The 18,501-nt window shown below is 43.5% G+C and overlaps 1 protein-coding gene across 2 annotated transcripts in view; it reads left to right on the top strand.

Annotated features, from left to right (window-relative positions):
- Positions 1-18,501, top strand: part of LOC126272618 (ral guanine nucleotide dissociation stimulator-like 1) — a 518,089-nt gene that overhangs the window by 192,221 nt on the left and 307,367 nt on the right. The window lies entirely within an intron of this gene.

Genomic DNA, 18,501 nt, shown 5'->3' with positions numbered 1-18,501 from the left:
TCGCAGCAATGCAGGCTGCTATTCTCCCATGGAGACGATCGTAGAGATGCTGGATGTAGTCCTGTGGACGGCTTGCCATGTCATTTCCACCTGGCGCCTCAGTTGGACCAGCGTTCGTGCTGGACGTGCAGACCGCACGAGACGACGCTTCATCCAGTCCTAAACATGCTCAATGGGGGACAGATCCGGAGATCTTGCTGGCCAGGGTAGTTGACTTACACCTTCTAGAGCACGTTGGGTGGCACGGGATACATGCGGACGTGCATTGTCCTGTTGGAACAGCAAGTTCCCTTGCCGGTCTAGGAATGGTAGAACGATGGGTTCGATGACGGTTTGGATGTACCGTGCACTATTCAGTGTCCCCTCGACGATCACCAGAGGTGTACGGCCAGTGTAGGAGATCGCTCCCCACACCATGATGCCGGGTGTTGGCCCTGTGTGCCTCGGTCGTATGCAGTCCTGATTGTGGCGCTCACCTGCACGGCGTCAAACACGCTCACGACCATCATTGGCACCAAGGCAGAAGCGACTCTCATCGCTGAAGACGACACGTCTCCATTCGTCCCTCCATTCACGCCTGTCGCGACACCACTGGAGGCGGGCTGCACGATGTTGGGGCGTGAGCGGAAGACGGCCTAACGGTGTGCGGGACCGTAGCCCAGCTTCATGGAGACGGTTGCGAATGGTCCTCGCCGATACCCCAGGAGCAACAGTGTCCCTAATTTGGTGGGAAGTGGCGGTGCGGTCCCCTACGGCACTGTGTAGGATCCTACGGTCTTGGCGTGCATCCGTGCGTCGCTGCGGTCCGGTCCCAGGTCGACGGGCACGTGCACCTTCCGCCGACCACTGGCGACAACATCGATGTACTGTGGAGACCTCACGCCCCACGTGTTGAGCAATTCGGCGGTACGTCCACCCGGCCTCCCGCATGCCCACTATACGCCCTCGCTCAAAGTCCGTCAACTGCACATACGGTTCACGTCCACGCTGTCGCGGTATGCTACCAGTGTTAAAGACTGCGATGGAGCTCCGTATGCCACGGCAAACTGGCTGACACTGACGGCGGCGGTGCACAAATGCTGCGCAGCTAGCGCCATTCGACGGCCAACACCGCGGTTCCTGGTGTGTCCGCTGTGCCGTGCGTGTGATCATTGCTTGTACAGCCATCTCGCAGTGTCCGGAGCAAGTATGGTGGGTCTGAACGCCGGTGTCAATGTGTTCTTTTTTCCATTTCCAGGAGTTTATAATGCACACATTCAACAATCAACTTTAAATGTGTTCAAAAATCCATAGGGATGCGTTTCAAAATCGTATGAATAATAGACCAACGTGCGCTAGATGCTAGGCTCTTTGTGAAACAAGGTTTTTTTTTTCTTCGAGAGTATGAATTCGTTTGTAATGGGAAACAAACAGACGCTTTCCGTCGACTCTGGGCGTCGCATAAACCTGCCAAAACACCACAGAAAATACGCCTGACTTGTGTGTGTGTGTGTGTGTGTGTGTGTGTGTGTGTGTGTGTGTGTGTTTGCGCGCGCGGCCTTCACTTACATCAAAAATGTTACTATAGCATTTTACTATCCTAGCAAGTGTGTCCGGATCATTCCGGAACCTAATTTGAAAAAAATTGCAAATGTGTGTGAAATCTTATGAGACTTAACTGCTAAGGTCATCAGTCCCTAAGCTTACACACTACTTAATTATACTGAGGACAAACACACCCACCCATGCCAGAGGGAGGGCTCGTACCTCCGCCGGGACCAGCCGCACAATCCATGACCGAAGCGCCTAAGACCGCTCGGCTAAACCCGCGTGACGCCTAATTTGACCTTTTCGCTTTTTTTTCACTGTGTTTTTATGCTGGTTATCCCTTTTACTCATAAACAAAGTATCTGCCTTTCCGCACACGGTCAAAATTCTGAGTTTACATCCTAAGTGTATTTTCCTGTAGTAAAAACAGCAGTACATATAATTTCTAGAAAAGCCAGAATTATATCGCTAGGAATTGCAATGAAACAATATTGTTCCTCATTCCGCTGTACTTAACTGTGTGAGCGCTACAGGATCCTATACAAAGTTGTTTCATCTGAAATATCCAGTGCTACAGTATGCGAGGAATGAAACATTCACGGACAGCGGAGCGGCGAATTTATAACTCCACGCACGCAGTACAAATTAACTTTTCAACTGCTTAATTATTGCAGTGTTTTTTTTGCGTCTATTTTTTGTTGCCTCGATGCTGCTGAGAGCGGAGCCACAGAAAGCGCGAGCACGAAATCACATACCTAGTTCCCTGACAAAATAATCGCCTTTTCAAAGCGTTGCGCAAATCGATTTCACTGATCAGAGTGAAAATTACAAAACTGCATTTCTGCTAATCTCCTTTTCTCAATGCCTCCATTTTATGCCGACTTTGAAACGTGAAAAAAAATTTCCAATCTATCGCCATTACTGTTGCCATAGAAACTGATAAGGCATTTAAGTGAAACGAACGGTCTGTGGCACAATGGAACAATCAAAATGAAAGTTACTGTTAAATTAAAACTGCTTCGTTCCAAAGTACCTCGGTAACATCGAGTAAGTTCGAATACTGATGAAACACCAATGAAATTATTAACGTAGTTGAAGTTTTCACAGCTGTTGTATCCTTCCTTTGAAACGATATATTTTGGGGCTTACCCCTGGCCTAAAGTTTAATTTCCTATTCCGGGTAACTTCTATGGGGGCTGGAGAGAGCGGTCTTTAGATTTTTCGAAGTTTACTGCTTTAAAAGGCAGATGCTTCGAACACGATACTGTTCAAGCTAGACGAAACAGATAATACCATTATTCATAAAACGGTCAACTCTTAGTTTTCAATGAGGTTTTACAGACTTCATAAAGCTTCAGCGACTTCTCGCAAGTCCACTGCAACGCCCTTGTAAACGTTGGTCAGCGTTCTCGAAATCTGTGTACTGGATAGATGAAGGATGGTTTTAGAAGGAAAATGCTTGCCGCAAGGGCCCTTGAGACCTGTGAGCTGTTTGGGAGTTTTCACCGTGGCGCCAGAAGTTTACAGCCGCGCGTGCGCGGTATTCACGCTAAACTCAGTCAGTCGACCACACACTGGTTATGTCGGTAGTACGCGTTTGCTGGCTGATCTTATGTACAACAGTCTCCCGTTGTATTTGTTTCCATTTAAGGTGAGTCGTCAGTTTTGGACAGAATTTTTTGATCGCTTACATTCGCATGTCTTGTTCATGGAAAATGATTAAGTAACAGCAACAGAGGAAGACTCAGTGATATGAAAAATGCAGAAATATACACATGTGGATGAGTGTAGCTGCTAAATTGCGTTAACTGTCGAGGACGATTAACAAATAGCGCACTGTTATGGAGAAACTGATATCGGATGTAACATTTCATCAACTACACGAGTATTTTTGACATTGGCATCAAGATGCTTGACCAAAATACAAATTTACATATACAAAAGAAAGAAATGCGACTGAGACTCAATAATGTCGTTCGGCGTAAATAGTTACAAATTAAAAAGAAAATTTATTGCTTTATCGGTATTAATATTTAAAATGTTGTTCTAAAACATCTTAGTGTTATTACTCACTTGGTGAATTTGTAATTTACGGAGAAGTCTGCTGTATATATCTCCTGCAGCTGGAGGTGATGCAGGAGGCAGTAAACCATGCCTTAGACCGTGGGCTAAATCCCGATAAGAAATACTGCTGCCGGCACAGGACTCATAAAAATTGCAGCAGTTCAAAGACCAGTCTATGTAACGTACGTTAGTTTTAATTCTCAGTTATTACCTCAGTCATGCAGAAGGATGGGAAATTGATGCAAGATCTCTTTGATTTGGAAATTTGTGGTAAGGTCTTATGGGACCAAACTGCTGAGGTCATCGGTCCCTAAGCTTCCTCACTACTTAATTTTACTTAAACTCACTTACGCTAGGGACAACACACACACCCATGCCCGAGGGAGGACTCGAACCTCCGACGGGGGGAGCGACGCGGGTCGTGACAAGACGCCTACGACCGCGCGGGTAAATCTCCTTGATGACGAGGTCATTAGAAACGTAGAAAAAGTATGAACTGCGAAGAATACATGACGTGTCCCATTTGAAGGAAGCATTTTGAACCCTATATTCGCGTTAAGCTATTTTGGGAAAGCACTTGTAGCCTAAATCTGCGTGACCAGACGGGGATATGAGCCACATCATCCGCAATGAGAGTCCAATACCTTACTCAACGACTGAACACCATCGTCCGTCGTGAAGACTAGTTACGGAACTATTTACATAAAGTTACAGCCAGACCTTTACCCATCTTCTTTACCGTATACACACGTGTACTCTGTTTTTAATTACATCATTTTCTGCGGGACGTCAAAGTCCAAAAGAGAAAAAGCGTCAACACGGCGTACCTCATTAGCCGCAATTAAAATTTGTATCTGTACTCCGCCTTCTAGGCTTGCAGCAGTGTTCAGTAGAGCCGCCGTGCAGTAGCGCTGTGACTTCAATGCCACTCTATAAGCTTTCATCGGCTTCCTGACGTTACCCGACAGAGAGTTGAATGAGCGGACCGTTCTCATTAAACCCTGATGGATGCCACTGCGCCGTGTATTTGGAGTTGCCGTTATACCTGAGCGGCTTCGTGCTGCGTCCTTAGCTCTCGGAACTGCTGGCCTAGCGCTATTGACGTTGATTGGACACTCAGTTTTGTGGACTACCTGAAAATGCAGTTCGTGAATTTCTCTTCTCGTTACCCTAATTTCTGTTACGTTTCTCTCATCAGAGGTGTGACGATGCTTTGTACTACTTTGAACTCACTGCGTACGACGAGTACTTATGTTTCCCACGTTTGTTTCCATGGGGCATCTGAAATACGGAAGTAAGAGTCAACGGATACCAGTGGAATTTTCAGCATTCGATTCTATATGCTCTGGAGTTGGTTGCTATGTTCTGTTGGGAGTTTACTGTATTTGTACTTTTTATACAAGGGGACGATCAAAGTGTTTCCGTTTGAGGTCGGTGCTACAGCCTGTACACAACGTAGCAAACTCCGATGCGGGTATATAAGCACCCATGTATAGGCGGACTAGTGTGACATTCGTATCTTTCCGACATGCGTGCAGTAAAAGCGGAAACGTGAACTACGGCGACCTTAATACCAAATTCGTCCAGACAGGATCAACGTGCTGTTTCCTTCCTTACCTACCGAAGGACAAATGTCGGCAGACATCCATTATACAATGAAGAATTTGTATGAGGCGACATTTTGTCGAAAAACTGCAATTGTTGAATGGTGTGCCAAGTTGGGTGCTGGTCGCGACTCGACACAAGACGTCGGTTGATCTGGGAGGTCAGCTACAAGTTAACGCTATAGCAAGTGGGGTACTCGAGCACAGGGCTGTACCGGGGCCATGGCGAAACACGCCACGCCAAGGGCGCAGCACAGAGAGGGCGCAAAAGCTACCCGAGGAAAATAAATAAGTAAACGAAAAACTTGAAAGATGGTTTAAGAATTAACAGCGAGAGGCCCGTCAGTGCTCTTCCCCCACGTGTTTCTAGCTTCTGCCTGTGAGAAGGACTTTCGACAGCCCGAGACTGTAAACGGTCGCTGTTGTCACCATGTCATTTCCTCCAGCTATCATCGTAAGGAAATCACTACAGTGCTACCGAACAGGCGTTGCATGGGTTGTGTGCTAACAATGCGCTTCGTTCAGAAATATCTAAAATGAGAGCTCTTTATCTTATTTTGGAAAAAATGCAGCAAATTTTGGTGTCAAATATAGCAGAAATATCAATACAGATGAGCTGGTTAAAGAAGTGTCACCACTGCCTATTAGGATATTTGGAAGTTTTTTTTGTTCAAAATATGGGTTAAGATATATTTGTGTAAACGTCGAAATATCTTTTAGTGTATTTGTGACAATTCCGGTGAGTGCAGCGTCTTGGTAAAGCACTTTTAGCGAATTAAAGATGATAAAAACCTACTTAAGGTCGAGTATAAGTGAAGTAGCCTGTCAGCCTCAGCTATCATGTCGATAGAATACAAGAATGCCGCTAATCCGGCTTCAGTGGTGCAGCTAATGCAAGGAAATGTAAACAAATTATAATAAAAATGTAATTTATTTCCAATTAGTGATTTATGCACTATTAATAATTTGTGAGGAGTAAACAAAGTTTCATTTATTATACATCATACTAAACTCAGTGGCACTTCCTGGCATAAAAAGTAGATTTTGTTTTACTTTCAATTTTTTTAAAGAAATTTTATACAATTGGTAATTGTTTTAGAACAATGATGCATATACGTAGTCATGTGCAATGTTTTGCATCTATTGTTGTTGTTGCTGGTTTTACACGGCTCTCTTTGCTATTCTGTGCTGTGCAAGCCTCTTCGTCCCTGAATAACTACCGGAAGCTACATCCATTTGAACCTGCTTATTGTATTAAAGACCCAGTCCCGCTCTCTCTCTCTCTCTCTCTCTCGTTTTACACACACTTCCTCCAGCCCACACACACTTACTTCCATTATCAAACTGAAGAATGCCTTGATGCCTCAGAATGTGTGTCCCACTAACCGTTCCATTAGCCATTATTTTCACTGCTGTTCATCTTGGTCTCTTTCTGAAACGCTATCCATTCCATTCAGAAGCTCTTCCAGAATTACAATGTTATCAGCAAATCTCCAGGTTCTTATTTCTTCTTTCTAAATTTCAATTCGGTTTCCAAATTTCTCTTTCATTACCGTGACACATTGCTAATTGACTGTAGTCCAGTCAACAATATCGAAACATTTCTCTACCTCTACAAATGATGTAAATGTAGGTTTCCCTTTCTTCAAGAATAAGTTGTAGGTGAAGTATTGCCTCGCGCGTTATTACATTTCTCCGGAAACCAAACTGACCTTTCCCTAAGGTCAGCCTATACCCACTTCTCCATTCTTCTGTACATAATTCGCGTCAGTATTTTGCAATAGTAACTTACGGTCTTTAATAGTATTCACATCTGTCAACATCATCCTTCTATGGAATTCCTATTATTACAGTCTTCCTGAAGTTTGAGGGTTTTCCACCTGTATCACGTATCTTGCACTCTAGGTAGAATAATTTGCTCATGGCGCGCTATCCCAAGAATCTCAATAACTCCAATGGAATTTCATTTGCTCTACGGGCCTTGTTTCCTATTAGTTCTTTCATTGCTCTGCCAAATTCATCTCGCAGAACTGTATCTCCCATCTCATCTTCATCTACTGTCTGTTCCCTTTCTATAATACTGTCATCAAGTTCACTTCCGTTGTACAGATCCTACAAATATTCTTCCCACCTTTCAGCTTGCCCTTCTTTGGGTACTACTAATTTGTTGTCTCAGCTCTTGATGTTCATACAGTTGATTCTCTTTCCTCGAAACATCTCTTAAAATTTCTTATAGGCAGCCCTTATCTTTCCTCTAGCTATGTAGGCTTCTGCAGCCTTACATTTGATGTTTACCCCGTTCTTATTTATGCACTTTGTTAATATCAATTGTCAGACGTCTGTATTCACCATCTCCTATTTCATTTACTGTATATTTGGATCCTATCCTTTCATCAACTAAATTTATTATATCCTACATTATCAAAGGATTCCTACCTGTGAAATCGTTTGCTGCCTTCACTATTTCATTTCTCAAAGCTCTCCATCGTTTCTGTTTTATTCCTTTCCCCTATTTCAGACAAACGTTGTCTAACAGTTCCACTGAAACTCTCAACAACCTCTGTTTGCTTCTGTTTATCTAGGTCCTATCTCCTTAATTTCGGATCTTTTTGCTATTCCTCAGTTCTAATCCGTAGTCCAAAACCAATAAATTAGACAAGAGTTCACATCTTCCTTGGAAATGTGTTACAATTTAGAATCTAGTTTCTAAATTCCTCTCTTACCATTACACACAATCGGTCTGAAAACTACCAGTGTCCTCAGGGGTCGTCCATGTACGAGGGGTGTTTTTTAAGTAAGTACCGTTTTGAAATAGTAAAAAGACGTGCTAAGATATCTTAATAATTATATTTTTACGTGAAAGCCTGTAACTTAATCTACTTTTCTACACAATTTCCGTCAATATTGAGGCACTTCTCATAACGTTGTACCAGTTTTTGAATACCCTCCTCATAGAAGTCTGCCGCCTAACTTGTTAACCACTGCATCACCACTGTTTTTACTTCGTCTTCGTCTTGAAGACGCTGACCGCCCAGGTGTTTCTTCAAGATGAAACATGGGTGGCCTACGTCACACCAGAATCAAAGCAACAGTCTATGGAATGGCGGCATTCAGATTCACGCAGAAAAGTGAAGTTTAAGCAAACAATTTCTGCCGGGAAAATCGTGTGCACTGTTTCTTGGGACAAAAAGGAGTATTGCTTGTGGAATTTCTGCATCGTAATGAGACAATCAATGCAGCAGCTTACTGTAAGACACTGCACAATCTGCGCCGTTCAGTTCAGACCAAAAGGAACAAAAGACCTGGCAAGTTGAGCAAGGGCGTCGTTTTGCTGCAAGAAGACAATGGCCGTCCCCATGTGGCGAATCAGACCAAAGATCTCATCACGTCTTTTCATTGATTATCCTCTGTAGAGCCCCGATCTTGCTCCCAGTGACTACCATCTGTTGCTGCACTTGAAGAAACACCTGGGCGGTCAGCGTCTTCATGATGAAGTCAAAACAGTGATGATGCAGAGGTTAACAAGTCAGGCGGCAGACTTCTATAAGGAGGGTATTCAAAAACTGGTACAACGTTATGACAAATGCCTCAATATTGACGGAAATGATGTAGAAAAGTAGATTAAGATGCAGTCTTTCGTGTAAAAATGAAATTATTGAGATATCTTAGCACGTCTTTTTTAAACTTCAAAACAATGATTATTTTAAAAAACACGCCTCATATAGATCCTTCTTACATGATTTTCAAACGAAGTGTTGGCGATGACTAAATTACACTCTGTGCGAAATTCTGCTAGGCGGCTTCCTTTGTTATTCAAATCCCCCGACTGTTTCTTTTTCTTCTGTCGAATTCCAATCATGCATCACAATTAAACTTTCATATCCTTTAACCATCTGAATAGTTTGTTTTCTCGTCATACATTGCATCAGCGTATCCAAAGTTGTATTGCTGACCTTAAAGATACCTGATCAGAAGTCATGTTCGTCCTGCTGCTGCAATGTACTAATTGCCACTTCAAACTATCATTGTCCCTTTAAGTTCTCTTACGTAACTACTTAAGTAAGGTCCTTAAGACGCCCGCCCATTCACAGCTCAACTGGTCAACCGACCCGCTCGTAGCCGCGTCCTATTGTGTGTGTGTGGTCACTGGTGACTGCTTGGCAGACCCTACTTGCATGCACTGATAGGTTGTGGGTTGACAGGTAGTGGTCTGGAGTAGCAGGCAGAGGTTCGCCGGTCGAACCGACGGCCCCGGACCATGGACGCGACCACAAGCCCATCGCCCACACGCAAGCGAGCGCGTCGTGGCAGACCCGCTCGCCGAGTATGTCGACAGACCGATCCTGCTGTATGTGGTGTGGTGTTGGTGGGGGGGGGGGACACCTAGCGAGTGGTGCAAACAAAGGTCCTTGATGGACGGAGGGGGCAGTGGAGCGAGGTTCTGTGCAGTGGTGAGTCACCCTAAATGACGTGGCAGTCGCACGGCCGCGTGTGATCCTGGCGTATGCCCGAAGAAGTTGGGGTGGCGGCCTGGATTTCCTCTTCGCTGTTTATACTCGGGCCATTAGGTAACATTGGAATAATGAAAAATTTTGATTAAAAACCACATAAAACAATAGGCTGAGTCCCACGCTATACTAATAATTAAAAGATGGAACATTAGTGTTTGTCATAATGCCCCTGCCCACAAAACAAGGGAATTTCTTAGTGATTCCAAGAAAGACATATCTGCCGTATTGGGCGTGTTTACATCCCAAATATGAACCCCTAATTCTTTCACCAGTTATTCCTACTCACCTGTCTACTCAGTGTCTTCCTATAATGAAGAGATTTTTTTTAAAGTACCTCACCATTTACTCACATTTGATGGCTAACTTTTCAATGAGTGTGAGAATTTGTGTGTAATCGTTAACGTGTCGTACTTTCACACAAAATGAGGTCGTATAGCTTAACTCGCAGCGTCTTACCTCGAGAGACAGGGAGGTGAGTTAGGCAAGGATCGAATCTGTGCGAAAGGAACACAGAAAGGAGAAAGACAGTTGACCAGGAACACTGCCCGGTCTGAGTGTGGTTTTAGCTGGTTTTCTACGATCTTTTAGATAAATGACGGACTGTTCCCCCATCTCTGCATTAGAAAATGTGGTATTAAACAAATCACGAGAATACACAGAAAAGAGTGTACACGGTTCACATATAGATGTGAAAAGTTCTGTTACTTCTTGCTGAGGATTGAGACACGGACATTTCATCTCGAAATAAATAAATGTTAGGTTTGCTAATGTTTACAGTGGTTTTCCATCAATGTTGTAATCGAATAGTAAACGATCTCTCCATCTGCTTATATGCAAAACTTTAAATAGCCATGAGTTATTGTCCGTATCGAAATGAAAATAAATTATCGCATAAAACTAACTGCAGAGAAAGGAAATGCTAGGTTCATTTGGAGAAACTTGAATCACGAGGCAGTCAAACGAAAACCGAACACCCGCCACAACGGGAGCTTGAAATGATTCCATTCGAAAGTAATCACTGCCCCCGCGTTAAGACATTTTTCCCTCTGGAAGATGAGACGATCAATTCATGTTTCGTAGAAAGCGGTCTGCCAGTGACGGAACGACAAGCGCACCCACGCTTGCATTTTCTCGTCCTATTGAAACCGACGTCCACGCATATCTTTCTTCAGATCCCCAACGATTTGAAAATCACCCCGCGAAAGATCCTGACTGTACGGAGGATAGAGCACCGTTTCCATACCAAATAGCTGAAGCGTAACCTTCCTCCAGTTGGCAGTGTGAGGGCATTACTGTGCAATAGGCTGATTCCGTTCGATAGCATCCTGGGCCTTTAGATTTCGTGACGCATCGCAGTTTCTGCCGAGTAGCTTCGTAACGCTGAGTATTGATTTTGGTTCCATGCTCCAGGAAGTGGACGAGCTGAGTGTCCTTGCAGTGGAAGGAGGTGGTCATCATGATCTTACTGGAACTTGTGTGAACAGCTTTGGATGTCTTTGGTGCGGGAGATGTGGAATACTTCCACTACCATAAAGTCAAAACGCCCAGGAATGTTGTCAGATGGAATAAATCCTGTTGGACGATAACGCCCGCCCCCACTCTGTCACTCGGACGAAGGTTGCGTCACAACAGTTTGGTTGAGCAACAGTGCAACGTCCTCCGTACAGCCCTGATGTTTCACCGCGCGATTTTCACGTCTTTGGCGATCTGAAGAAAGACACGCCTGGACGTTGGTTTCAGTCGGACCAGGAAGTGGAGGGTTGGTGCGGTTGTTGTGGAATCGTCAGAGGCCGATCGCGTTCTAAGGGTGCAGGAACAGAACGTCTCGTCTCCCATTGGGATAAATGTTTTAAGTGTTTGGTGATTACATTTGAATGGAACCATTCCTTCGTCCCGGTCCTTGAGTCTTGCTCATCTTAGCCTTAACTTATTGCAGCCGGAAAATAGGGGAGAAAGAGAGAGAGAGAGAGAGAGAGAGAGAGAGAGAGAGAGAGAGAGAGAGAGAGAGAACTAAGAACAGCGCTTTACGCCACTAGATCCGTCGGAAGAAAGAAACAATATTGCACTAGAAATAGCCTCCACTAAATATGGTAAGGCGGCTTGCGAGGTATAGATTTAGATGTAGGCTTAATTCAGTGTTTGTAGCAGCCCTGCCCGTCTCGTAATTAGTAAGTACTTTGTCACTTAACATCTCGTAATGTAGGCGTGTGGGTGTGAACATAACATTGAGTGCTGCCGAATGTTGGGCCAGAGGCGGTGACAGGTGGCTTCATGGAGTCGCAGAGCAGAGCTCAGCTGGCGCTATGCGGGTGACGCGGGCCGTACCTGGGAGCCAACAGCCACGGCCCGCCTGACTCACGGAGAAACACCCGGCCACCCCCCCCCCCCCCCCCCACCCACCACTCTACCTCTCGTTTACGGAGCCGGGAAGTTCACCTCACGGCGGAGGAACGGCGCGCCTCTGCGGGAGTTCGTGTGGACGGAAGTCGACCGGTATTACCCAAACAAACGAGCACAACCTGCGCTCGCATGGTGCTTGTGGGCCCCCGCGCGGGATTAGCCGAGCGGTATGATGGCGCTGCAGTCATGGACTAAGCGGCTGATTCCGACGGAGGTGCGAGTCCTCCCTCGGGCATGGGTGTACGTGTGTATCCTTACGCTAATTTAGGTTAAGTAGTGTGTAAGCTTAGGGACTCATGACCTTAGCAGCTAAGTCCCATAAGATTTCACACACATTTCAACATGTTTTTGGTTGTGGGGCGACAAGGCAAGTGAAACAATGCCATTCCTGTACGTCTAGGCCATTACAAGTTCACAAAAGAACAATCTTGTTGAACGAACATCCGCAACTATTATACAAGAGGTTGAAAATACCGCTTCTGTTGTAAATTTCTTTTATTATCACTACCGGTTTCAGACTTTCATAAGCCCATCCTCAGGTGTCGCACTAAAAATAGCAAAAGGCGGGAAATAATTTTTACACGCCGCAGAAAAGATAATAATAACATAAAATTTGATAAAGTTTTAAAAAAACGTATCGATACCGCTGGTGGGGATAGGTGTTGTGGAACCTATGTCAATACGAAAAAAAGTGACACCAGACAGTACTGCGGACGTCTGCCTCAGTAGGGAAACAAATAACACCAGAACACACACTGTGCAGTGGTCTCCGAACGCCGCGGTGGACGCGGTTGCTACCTATGAGCAGAGAACAGGGAGTAGCGGATGCGAACGAGGAAGTAAATTGGTAAATTATATAATCATTTTATATCGCAGCTTCCATTCAGTTTTACCACAGTTGTGCACCGTTCTGCACAGTTCTGTTCAATGCGCTCCTTTACTACGCATAATGCACTTCCCTTGTTTCGTGTATTTTTTGCGTATTTTTTGTTTTTTGTTTTTTAATTTTAACTGTAAACCACGAATTCAAATTGTGAACGGCCGGGGTAGTGGCTCCGCGTTCTCCTCTGCGTCAATAGATGGCAGCACTTTTGCCACTCTGGTTTACCAATTTGCATCCCCGTTCGCATCCCCTACTCCCTGTTCTGCGCGCATAGGTAGCAAACCGCGCCTAGTACACGTCCACCGCGGCGTTCGGGAACCACAGCACAGGGTAACTGTCCTGGTATTAACTTTATATTTCCCTACACAGACAGTCGTCCATAGTAGTGTCTGGTGTCACTTTGGCATTCACATAGGTTCCACAGCACCTAGCTCGACCGGCGGTTCCGAAACGTTTTTTAGGAGTTTTTAAAACTTTTTATGAAATTTTATGTTTCATATCTGTTGCGGTGTGTAAAAATTGTGTACCGCCTATTGCAATTTTCAGTGCGACACCTGTGGATCGGTTTACGAGAGCGCGAAACCGCTCGTGATTATGAAAAAAATATTTACAACTGAACGTCTAGTTCAGAAAAAAACTCGAGCTTCTAAGCTTCCTTTAAAAAATTATCTGCGTGTGAGAAAAGTGAATATATTGATTTCATAAAGTTGTCCTCATGTAACGTGTACTTCAGACATCGTATTCAATTGCTGAGCAAAACTGACTGTTGATTGGTCCCGTGTTGCGCATATGAACAGGATCGCGAATTAAAACTTTAAACTTCATGAATTGCGAAATCTGAAATAGAGGAAACGAATCTGATAAAATGCCAAAGGAAACTAATTGTGTGCTCAGTGAAAACTACATAACTAAAACTCAGTATCGAAGTACATTATGAACGTTGCGTGGGTTGATGTGCAAAAATAAATTATTGCTCTACTCGAAAGAAAATAACTGTTCGAAATTATCAGGTTTGTTCACTGAAAGTTAATGTTCTAGCTAACATGACACCTCACAATCCTGGGTGCACAAAATTTGCTCAAGAATGCAAGGTGAAATCTGCCCTGAAATAAAAATGACTTACTTCTTGCTTAGTATGCAATTTTTTTTTGTCTGGAGCACTGACGTTCTCTATAACAAATACAAATTAGCAGATGCAGCAACTAAATATAAATTAATCTTCTGTACTTTGTTTTGCTTGTTAGTAACAATCAGTGGTTTCGTGTGGCTTAAGGTGCAATGCACACACGGTAGAATATTTATAACTTTACTATAAATCATGGAGGTGGGTTTTACTTTAAAAAAATCGTTTTTAGAAAACAAGCTATCAACATTGACGAAAAGACTGCACAATATAGGAAGACTATAACATTACAAAATTGTCTCATTAGAAATAAACTAATCTTTAAAATTTCTCCTCAATCTTCTCCATCAATACAAAGAACAAGAAAGCATTAAAAGTTTTCATGTCCATAATAAGGTATTCCAGATAGATTCTCCCGAATTCACAAATAAAAATTCTCTTTGTCTGAAAAACTCTAATGCTTTGCTGCTACGCCTCCAGTAAGAATGCCCAAGCGCCGTAAAACTGCCTGACAAGCAACTTAACCACAGATAAAACTAAATACAGAGCCAAAGATATTCAGTAATCATACAGTGCGCTCATTCATCTTTGACCTAGTACAGTAAAGGTGAATTGTTCACAGTAGCAGGAAACATATAAGAAACTTACAAGCTGTAACAATGTTTGCAGACACAATAATAATAACTCGGGTTCGCCTATTATAACAACAACTGATGTTTGTAAATGACCCAACATACTTCAACACATTTTTTCCATCGTCAGTGGGCACTTTTCTTCAGTTCTGTTGAATGTAAACATGTAAGTAGTAATTATCCTAACAAAGTTTGGCTTAAAACAATTTGTCTCTTGTGGTTATTACTTTTTTTTTTACTTTGCTGCACTTTGTAGGATCCTCTTTTGAGTTGTGTATACCTATAACTTCTCATCTGAAACCAAATGATTTTACTGCCAGTTTGATTGGTGTGTTGAGTAATGACTTTATCTATGACCTTAATTTTGTTGAACGAAAATATTTCGAGGCTGTATTTTGCGATTACGTGCAGTTATTTTCGCAGTATCCGTTCTCATCTGCATGATCTTCTGTTGTAGAAATGCACACGGAAGCATGGTAAATGTTTTTGAGAAACTCCACTCGCAAATTACGTTTCTGCAACTCACAAAACACAATGTTTATGTTGCTAACCCCCGTTGATATTCACTCCGTTTCATATCTGTTGGGCGATAAACAAAGCTTAGATTTGATGTGAGACTGATACGAAAACAAATGAATATCTGGATGGTCTAGATGCACAACAGCAACAAAAACATTGTGTTTCGTGAATTGCAAAAGCGTAATTTGCGAGTGGAACTCCTCAAAAACATGTACTGCTGTCATGTTTTGATGTGCGTTTCCACAACAGGGGAGCACGCAGACGAGAATGCATAATTAGAAAATAACTATTAAGACTCACAAAATACAGCCGCTAAATAATTTCGTGCAACAAAATTAAGTTTATATATGAAATTCGTCAACGAAACCCACAGTAACATCATCTAGTTGTAGGTAAGTTACCGGTATACAGTATTTTAAAAGATGATCCTACAGAACCCAACAATGTAAATATAACATAATAACTACAACAGACAAACTGTTTAATTCTAATTTCGTTAGAATAATTAGGACTTAAAACAAGCGCAGCTTGGCTTTTTTATTATTTTTAATTGTGCTTATACTTGTACTTCTAACCTGCGTCTCATTAATCTTACCAGATTTAGGTATCAAGCGATTCACTGGTAGAGAGGTTCACATCCGTTAACAATATTTATGCCTAAGTGTATCCCGTATGCCCTAAGCATATATGATTGATGTAGAAATTCCACAAGGGCACAGCGCGCAGCATAACCGCGAGCATACACGCTACGGTCACATAACATGCCATTATGCTCGTATTCTCTCGAGCGATTGAATGCCAATAACAAGTTACGTCATACCATTATGAAAAAATCTTGACTGAATATCTCGAAACAAGTAGTTAAGGACATTAACAGTACCAAAATTACCTATCCCTGTTGAGTACTACGATTTGTCGAAAAACTTCGATTCTTTATCTTTAAATACTTTAACATCTTACGATATAAACTTGTAGAGTCAACAGAACGTGGTACTGTACTCCACGTGTAGTGAGTAACGTATTTGGAAAGGTTTCGGTTCATCGTGCAACTATGTGAGGTACAGTTGTACAGCATGGGAAGAGTCGAGAGTGTGTAGATAGAGGGTGTGCAAGTGCTTCCCAGCGGGCTCACACGTTGCCAAGATTGTTTAGACTACGCTGCAGAAGTTATGCTGGGAATGCCTTAGACATTCTCTATACAGTCCTGATCTCTCCCCCAGGCGATTTACATAGTTTTGAAGCCCTCAAGAGAGACATTTTTGGCTGTCGATTTGCTGCGGACGAAGAGGCGCACGGCTGGGTATAACCACGGTTCCGTAGGCGTCTGAAAACGTTCTTTTTTTCCCAGAAGGCATTGGTGGTCTCGTCTCAAAGTGGGATAAGTATATTAACTGCATGAAATGTATTCGCAGTTGAGCACACGAACAACCATCAGCTAAATTAGGGATTGACGACAATGAAAGTTTGTGCAGGGCCGGGACTCGAAGTTGGAGTTCACATTATTAAGCGAGCGGTTGCCCTGGATATCCGTGCGTGACTCACGGCCAGACTCATACTTCCACATGACGCCGTTCTTGCGTCACAACCTGTGCTAGTACACACATTATATAATTCCCATACAGGGGAGGACGTTTTAATTGAAAGTCGATGCATGGCCGAAGCAACTTTGCATCGTTCTTCTTAACACAGGCAGTCCAGTATCGTATTTATCCACCGATACCAGGCAGCGACTTTCAGTTAAAATATCCTCCCCTGTACTGCAATTACATAATGCGCGTACGGGTATGGGTTATGGCGCAGAAACGACGATATATTATGGAAGTTTGGGTCTGGCCGCGGATAGCCAAAACGGTTAAAGCGACCGCTTGAGCAAATCGGGAAATCCAGGCTGGAGAACCGGCCAGGCAGAAATTTTCATTGTCATTCCTTTATACAGTTGACGGTTGTTCGTATTCACAGCTGAGAAAACAATTCATGCATTTCGTAACGGCTGTAGGCGCCATGTCCGAAGGAATATTGCATCGTTCTTCTTAACAACACAGCCTCTGCAATATTGTAAATGTATCAACAGTTAAGGTGATTACGTCTGAAATAATAAACTGTTTACTTGATTTTTTTCCTACTGTCTCGTTTTCAATTGACTGCCCCTCATAGCTGATGAATTTCATATTTAAACAACGTAGGCATTCGATCTAACCGAGACTCGAACAATCCAGCGATTATATATGACAATAGTAACTGTTCTCGAAAGAACAGATACCATTGATGACCGTGCAGCTTGTCTAGAATAAATGATAACTAACTGAAACCCTCAGCTGCCGACAGGTGTTGTAGATATACCTCGATAGGAATAGTTGAAATGTGTGCCCAGACCGGGACTCGAACCCGGGATCTCCTGCTTACATAGCAGATGCTCCATCCATTTTTTTTTTTTTTTTTTTTTCATTTTGTTCGATATAGTTCGTTGCGTTTGGTCTGGGCGGACGTCACAAGACATCCGTTCAAGTTGATCTTTGATTCCTTGACCCAGGTTTTTTATTACAGAGTGCACGCAGCCCGCTGACCGAACACGCTGATCTACCGTGCCGGCTCCCATTTGTGCCACCGAGGACACAGATGAATAGCGCGACTGCAGGGACTTATCCCTTGCACGAGAACAGTTTCTATCTTTGGATGTATATAGTTAAAGGCTACCCAGCCATTGACCTTCGTCTGTGCGAACGCGCACAGGTTGCCCGAACTCTTACGGGAATCGCCAAAGTGTGCGCGAATAATGAGTGGATGGGCAAATATCTATTAGGTACATTACATATGTAGAATCGTGGACAGTTGGGAATGTGGGTCTCACCGGAAGCGTGCAAGGGATAAGTCCCTGCAGTCGCGCTATTTATCTGTGTCCTCGGTGGCTCAGATGGATAGCCGGCACGGTAGCTCAGCGTGTTCGGTCAGAGGGTTAGCTACCCTCTTTAATAAAAAAATTGAGCTAATCGATCAACAACGAACTTAAACGGATGTCTTACGACGTCCGCCCGGAGCAGATGCAACGAACAAAACCGAACAAAATGAGATTAACAAAAAAAAGATGGATAGAGCTACTGCCATGTAAGCAGGAGATCCCGGGTTGGAGTCCCGTTCGGGGCACACATTTTCAGCTGTCCCCATCGAGGTATATCAACAACACCTGTCGGCAGTTAAGGGTTTCAATTAATTATCACTTAGTCCAGTGATTATCAGTCTT

The sequence above is a fragment of the Schistocerca gregaria genome, chromosome 5, assembly GCF_023897955.1.
Source record: "Schistocerca gregaria isolate iqSchGreg1 chromosome 5, iqSchGreg1.2, whole genome shotgun sequence".
Lineage (NCBI taxonomy): Eukaryota > Metazoa > Arthropoda > Insecta > Orthoptera > Acrididae > Schistocerca > Schistocerca gregaria.
This window is presented reverse-complemented; position numbering and strand designations above follow the sequence as displayed.